General features: G+C 39.7%; 1 pseudogene; it reads right to left on the minus strand.

Moving 5' to 3' along the window:
* Positions 1–212: 212 nt before the first annotated feature.
* LOC145862973 (CCR4-NOT transcription complex subunit 7 pseudogene) lies at positions 213–1,973 on the minus strand (annotated as a pseudogene).
* Between the last annotated feature and the right edge of the window lie 5,800 nt (positions 1,974–7,773).

A 7,773-nucleotide genomic window follows, 5' to 3' on the forward strand; every position in this document is an offset into this window, starting at 1 on the left:
AAAAATTAATCAAAACATATTAAACACAAACATGCACACCTTAGTTAGGTATGGAGACAGCTGTGTTTCCCCCCCCCCCCCCCTATGGAACCTCCAAATTCATCAAACATGTAAGTGAGAAGAGCTTATTAAACGGTATGTATGATTTTGTTCTTCCATTATTGTACTTATCATAGTAACATGACTTCCAACGCTGCACTGATTGGAGGGGATCACAGTGACTGCTGTTTGTTGGCTTCCTCCTTTTAGGCATTGCCTGTGCCGTAGTGGACTTACGCAGAGCCTGAACCTAGACTGTCCGAGTGAGCACAGTACTCCTCAATCTTACATATTCTCCTCAAAGAACATCTCACTCTCATCTTGAAGAAAACCATGCCTGAGTCTGAGCAAGCTTGGGACTGTTGTCCGGTCTTCCCCAGCTCCAGCTGTTCTTCCACTTCCTGCAGGCCACCCTTGAGTTTTTTTTGCAGCTCTTCATGGGGTAATGTATGATGGGGAAGAACAGGCGTAGGATGTCTAACAAGTCCACTTCATCCTTGGGCAGGTCAGTTGGACAGAATTTTCATCAGATATCCAGTCATAGCCGCCGTGGAAAGACAGCCACTTGACGCCCTCTTACAGAGAACCACGCCTGAGGTCATGAGCAATTCAGCTAAGTAGAATGGCTAAATCCCCTCCTCGTCCTTTTTGAACAGGATACCTGATGTCAAGAGCTTGATGGAGTCCAGTGCATACATGTCCTCAAGTGTGTTCCTTTTATTTTTAAGTGTTTGTATAGGGTTTTAAAGAACTTTGGAACAGTTTTATATTCTAAATATGAATATTAATTCACAACTTACATTTGAGAATGTGTAGTCCACAACAAAAAGCTACCGAAAACTGATCAATTAAGATCCAAATAATTTTGACAAATAAACCTGCCCACTTATTTTATGAAGAACCCCACATTTTCCTGTTCCTTCTTTCACCCTTCTCCCCCTCTATACAGACTGTTGTTCCCAAGCAATGCACACCAGATTGTCTGTGCCTCTTTCAGGCATTTCCAAAGGTTGGTGACAGTTGGATACCAGAGGCCATCCACTTCATAAAGTCCTCATAAGTGGCATGCACAGGGAGCCACAAGTTTAACATACATGTGTTGGCATCTGGGAAGATCCTTTTTTGTTCCTGCAACACTGTTTTGTGTAGGAACTCGATGGCTGGCATTTAATCAAATCCAAACGGTGGGATCTTTGATGTACATCTTCAAGAGTTAGGGTGATGGTTTCTCCCCCTTCCTCTTCTGGCTCGATGAATGCGTCTCTCCCTACAAAAGAAAAATTATAAATGAAGCCACCATTCAGTCAGTGTAAAGTACAAAGTGTTTTTGAGGTACAAAACATACACATTTGATATGTTTTTTGAACACTTCGCTTGCAGTCAATATCTCAATTACAATGCAAATGTATCGAAATTCTAATCAAACACTTCATGAGAGCCTATGAGCTCATGTTGCGCAACATTTCTATAGGCTATGCAATTGCTGGAGAAACCAGAGATGGACGCTAATAAAAAAACGTAGATCCCATGAGCTTTCTATAGGCTAGGCCTATATTTATTTGTCAAATTTCCTAATATTAAGCACATTGCTTATATTTACAACAGGAATATAGCCTACCTGGCTGGCATGAAAATAAACCACAGGGAAAAGCGTCCTCCATTCGCTATTTATTAAGTGCATAGATGACATGTATTTTTCCCACTGCCCCTGTTTCCATACAGGTGCATCATAATGGTCCATTCTAAATCCTAACAAATGTCACACATATATTATTTAGTATATGTAAATACAAGATTAAATCAAGAATAGTCTGATGGGTGACAATGTTAGCCTATCACTTGTGAATTAAATATTATCACTTGTGAATGATGCCCAGCCTAAGAAACAATTCCTTTTTTTTGCGACTTGACCGAATCATAGTCGCACACCTCATGTAGCCAAGCCCATAGGTCTATATGTTCTAATAAGGTTTGTATCACAACTAAAGTGGCCAAATAACTCCTTAAAATTAAGCACATTAATCCACTTTACAAGGGGTGTAGAGCCTAACTGGCATATACTGTATAAGCAGCATGTGAGTTTCACGTTTGGGGGAGATGTTTTTCACCATAAAAATGCCCCGTTATAATTAAAGCATTACATGTATAATTGCATTTGCAGTCACTTTTGTTAATGGTGTTTTCCACTAATGGAACATTTGCGCTTATAGCCTACTACCATGTGCACATTGCTGCGCTTATAATGTGAAGAAATAGCCTAATAGTTTATCAGCATTGAAAACCTGTTTAGGATAGGGGGCAGTATTTTCACGGCCGGATGAAAAAACATACCCGATTTAAACTGGTTACTGCTCTTGCCCAGAAACGAGAATATGCATATTATTAGTAGATTTGGATAGAAAACACTCTAAAGTTTCTAAAACTGTTTGAATGGCGTCTGTGAGTATAACAGAACTCATATGGCAGGCCAAAACCTGAGAAGATTCCAAGCAGGAAGTGGCCTGTCTGAGAATTTGTAGTTCTTCTTTTGGTTCTCTATCGAAACTACAGTATCTGTGGGGTTACGTTGCACTTTCTAAGGCTTCCATTGGCTCTCTAAAGCCTTCAGAAAGCGGATTGAGGCGTCTCTGGGCAGAGTATAGTAGCTCAGTTTCTCAGTGGTCTGCCTGGTGACAAAGAGATTGGATATGCGCATTCACACGAGCACGCTGTTTTTTTCTTTTCCTCTTTGAATGAATACACTATTGTCCGGTTGGAATATTATCGCTATTTTACAAGAAAAATACCATAAAAATAGATTTTAAACAGCGTTTGACATGCTTCTAAGTACGGTAATGGAACATTTTGAATTTTTTTGTCTCAAAATGCGCTCGTGCGTTACCCTTTGGATAGTGACCTGAACGCACAAACAAAACGGAGGTATTTGGACATAACTATGGATTATTTGGAACAAAAACAACATTTCTTGTGGAAGTAGCAGTCCTGGGAGTGCATTCTGACAAAGAACAGCAAAGGTAATACAATATTTCTAATACTAATTCTGAGTTTAGTGTGCCCTGAACTTGGCGGGTGTCAAAATAGCTAGCCGTGATGGCTGAGCTATGTACTCAGAATATTGAAAGATGTGCTTTCACCGAAAAGCTATTTTAAAATCTGACATAGCGATTGCATAAAGGAGTTCTGTATCTATAATTCTTAAAATAATTATGTATTTTGTCAACGTTTATCATGAGTAATTTTGTAAATTCACCGGAAGTTTTTGGTGGGAATGCATGTTCTGAACATCACAAGCCAATGTAAAAAGCTGTTTTTGGATATAAATATGAACTTTATTGAACAAAACATACATGTATTGTATAACATAATGTCCTAGGACTGTCATCTGATGAAGATCAAAGGTTAGTGCTTCATTTAGCTGTGTTTGGGGTTTTTGTGACATATATGCTTGCTTGGAAAATGGCTGTGTGATTATTTTGGTCTATGTACTCTCCTAACATAATCTAATGTTTTGCTTTCGCTGTAAAGCCTTTTTGAAATCGGACAATGTGGTTAGATTAATAATATAAACGCAACATGTAAAGTGTTGGTCTCATGTTTCATGAGTTGAAATAAAAGATCCCAGACATTTTCCATACTCACAAAAAGCTTATTTCGCTCAAATGTTGTGCACCCTGGTTTTTCCTCCGCTGCCTCCTTAACAGTCTATAAATTCCTTTATAGAAAACATTTCAATCCAGCCTTTCTGGTTTGGAAAGCATAGTGACTATTATTGTTTTTTTTATCAAACAAATGGGATTTTGGAAAAGTAGGTACGTTTCTCAAAACAATCCCATCTGGTGGATGGAAAGTGTCCACATTTTTTTTCTTCTCATAAAAATAAGAAATGTTGTTTTTTGTTCCAAATAATCCATAGTTATGTCCAAATACCTCCGTTTTGTTCGTGCGTTCAGGTCACTATCCAAAGGGTAACGCGCGAGCGCATTTCGAGACAAAAAATAAAAAATGTTCCATTACCGTACTTAGAAGCATGTCAAACGCAAGTAAAACCTATTTTTAATGGTATTTTTCTCGTAAAATAGCGATAATATTCCAACCGGACAATAGTGTATTCATTCAAAGAGGAAAAGAAAAAACAGCGTGCTCGCGTGAATGCGCATATCCAATCTCTTTGTCACCAGGCAGACCACTGAGAAACTGAGCTACTATACTCTGCCCAGAGACGCCTCAATCCGCTGCAACGTAACCCCACAGATACTGTAGTTTCGATAGAGAACCAAAAGAAGAACTACAAATTCTCAGACAGGCCACTTCCTGCTTGGAATCTTCTCAGGTTTTGGCCTGCCATATGAGTTCTGTTATACTCACAGACACCATTAAAACAGTTTTAGAAACTTTAGAGTGTTTTCTATCCAAATCTACTAATAACATGCATATTCTTGTTTCTGGGCAAGAGTAGTAACCAGTTTAAATCGGGTGTGTTTTTTCATCCGGCCGTGAAAATACTGCCCCCTATCCTAAACAGGTTTTTAATGCTGATAAACTATTAGGCTATTTCTTCACATTATAAGCGCAGCAATGCGCACATGGTAGTAGGCTATAAGCGCAAATGTTCCATTAGTGGAAAACACCATTATCAAAAGTGACTGCAAATGCAATTATACATGTAATGCTTTAATTATAACGGGGCATTTTTATGGTGAAAAACATCTCCCCCAAACGTGAAACTCACATGCTGCTTATACAGTATATGCCAGTTAGGCTCTACACCCCTTGTAAAGTGGATTAATGTGCTTAATTTTAAGGAGTTATTTGGCCACTTTAGTTGTGATACAAACCTTATTAGAACATATAGACCTATGGGCTTGGCTACATGAGGTGTGCGACTATGATTCGGGTCAAGTCGCAAAAAAAAGGAATTGTTTCTTAGGCTGGGCATCATTTACAAGTGATAATATTTAATTCACAAGTGATAGGCTAACATTGTCACCCATCAGACTATTCTTGATTTAATCTTGTATTTACATATACTAAATAATATATGTGTGACATTTGTTAGGATTTAGAATGGACCATTATGATGCACCTGTATGGAAACAGGGGCAGTGGGAAAAATACATGTCATCTATGCACTTAATAAATAGCGAATGGAGGACGCTTTTCCCTGTGGTTTATTTTCATGCCAGCCAGGTAGGCTATATTCCTGTTGTAAATATAAGCAATGTGCTGAATATTAGGAAATTTGACAAATAAATATAGGCCTAGTCTATAGAAAGCTCATGGGATCCACGTCTTTTTATTAGCGTCCATCTCTGTTTTCTCCAGCAATTGCATAGCCTATAGAAATGTTGCGCAACATGAGCTCATAGGCTCTCATGAAGTGTTTGATTAAAATTTCCGCACATTTGCATTGTCAGAGTGATTAGAGGGACAATAGAGTGCTGAGTACCAGGCAGTTAGCAAGTTTAATAGGCTACTAATGACCAGCAGCATCAGAGCTTGGAGAAGCCTAATTACCGTGACTAAACGGTCATGTGGAATTTGACTGCCTTCATGACTGTGACCGCCGGTGTAGGAGTAATACAGTCACCGCAACAGTCCTAGGTTGAACTGATCCTAACCTTGTGTGCTCTCTAGGAACTGCTCGTTGTAAGAACAGGAACACTTGTGTATGTGGCCCTCACTGTGCCAGCCAGGTAGATGTTGGGGTCCTAAAGACACAGGACCAATAAATAAAGTATTAACACAGAAGTAATGCATGTACAGTTGAAGTTGGAAGTTTACATACGAGTTTTAATGACTCCAACCTAAGTGTTTTTCAATCACTCCACACATTTCTTGTTAACAAACTATAATTTTGGCAAGTCGGATAGGACATCTACTTTGTGCATGACACAAGTAATTTTTCCAACAATTGTTTACAGACAGATTATTTCACTTATCATTCACAATTCCAGTGGGTCAGAAGTTTACATACACTAAGTTGACTGTGCCTTTAAACAGCTTGGAAAATTCCAGAAAATGATGTCATGGCTTTAGAAGCTTCTGATATGCTAATTGACGTCATTTGGAGGTATACCTGTGGATGTATTTCAAGGCCTACCTTCAAACTCAGTGCCTCTTTGCTTGACATCATGGGAAAATCAAAAGAAATCAGCAAAGACTGCACATGGGGACAAATATCGTACTTTTTGGAGAAATGTCCTTTAGTCTGATGAAACAAAAATATAACTGTTTGGCCATAATGATCATCGTTATGTTTGGAGGAAAAAGGGGGAGGCTTGCAAGCCGAAAAACACCATCCCAACCGTGAAGCACAGGAGTGTCAGCATCATATTGTGGGGGTGCTTTGCTGCAGGATGGACTGGTGCACTTCACAAAATAGATGGCATCATGAGGTTGGAAAATTATGTGGATATATTGAAGCAACATCTCAAGACATCAGTCAGGAAGTTAAAGCTTAGTTGCAAATGGGTCTTCCAAATGGACAATGACCCCAAGCATACTTCCAAAGTTGTGGAAAAATGGCTTAAGGACAACAAAGTCAAGGTATTGGAGTGGCCATCACAAAGCCCTGACCTCAACCTATAGAAAGTTTGTGGGCAGAACTGAAAAAGCGTGTACGAGCAAGGAGGCCTACAAACCTGACTCAGTTACACCAGCTCTGTCAGGAGGAATGGGCCAAAATTCACCCAACTTATTGTGGGAAGCTTGTGGAAGACTACCCGAAATGTTTGACCCAAGTTAAACAATTCAAAGGCAATGCTACCAAATAGCAATAGAGTGTATGTAAACTTCTGACCCACTGGGAATGGGATGAAAGAAATAAAAGCTGAAATAAATAATTCTCTACTATTATTCTGACATTTCACATTCTTAATATAAAGTGGTGAGCCTAACTGACCTAAAACAGGGAATGTTTACTAGGATTAAATGTCAGGAATTGTGAAAAACTGAGTTTAAATGTATTTGGCTAAGGTGTATGTAAACCACCGACTTCAACTGTATGTAATACATCTCGAATGAATGACCCAGAATGGGATGGACACTGTTCGTCGATGGCCTATGTTCCAAAAGGAATTTGAAGGCCTAGCTAAGTAACTAAAGCAAATCATGTGTAACTATCCTTTAGGACAACGTAAGAACATGAAAACACTCTGGCTGCTCACCGTGGGATGGAAGTCGAAACAGAGTCCCGGCTCACGACTTGATATCGTGATATCATGCCTCGCTCTTCCTCTCTAGCTTGCTTATTGGCTTTCTCATTCTTTGTCCTCTTCAGCTTCATCAGGTCTGGGGAGGCACAGGTTAAAGGACTTTACGGTTATGGTTATTACTGGAAGGTTATGCGGGGAAACGTCTTCAAGAGTTGTCTGCAAAAGGCTCTACAAAAATAGGACGAATAGTCTCCAGTGAGTGGATATTTGGGATAATTGGAGGGGGGGGGGGGCACTTTTTTGAAAACACTAAGATAAAGGTTTCCCACAACTTTCAGATATTAAAGTAAATCTGTACCTACGCAGTCGAGGCATTTCCACAGGAACCACTTGCTGATCCTGCCATCTGCAGACACAGAGTCGCTCCCTTGTCCTCCCCTGACGGACCCCTCTCATGGTCTATCCACCTCACCTGCCAAACTGGGCTAGAGTGTTTGTGGGCACAGTCACTACACAGGGATAAACACACACACACACACACACACACACACACACACACACACACACACACAAATAAGTG

The sequence above is a fragment of the Salmo salar genome, chromosome 23, assembly GCF_965601325.2.
Source record: "Salmo salar chromosome 23, fSalSal1, whole genome shotgun sequence".
Classification (NCBI taxonomy): Eukaryota; Metazoa; Chordata; class Actinopteri; order Salmoniformes; family Salmonidae; genus Salmo; species Salmo salar.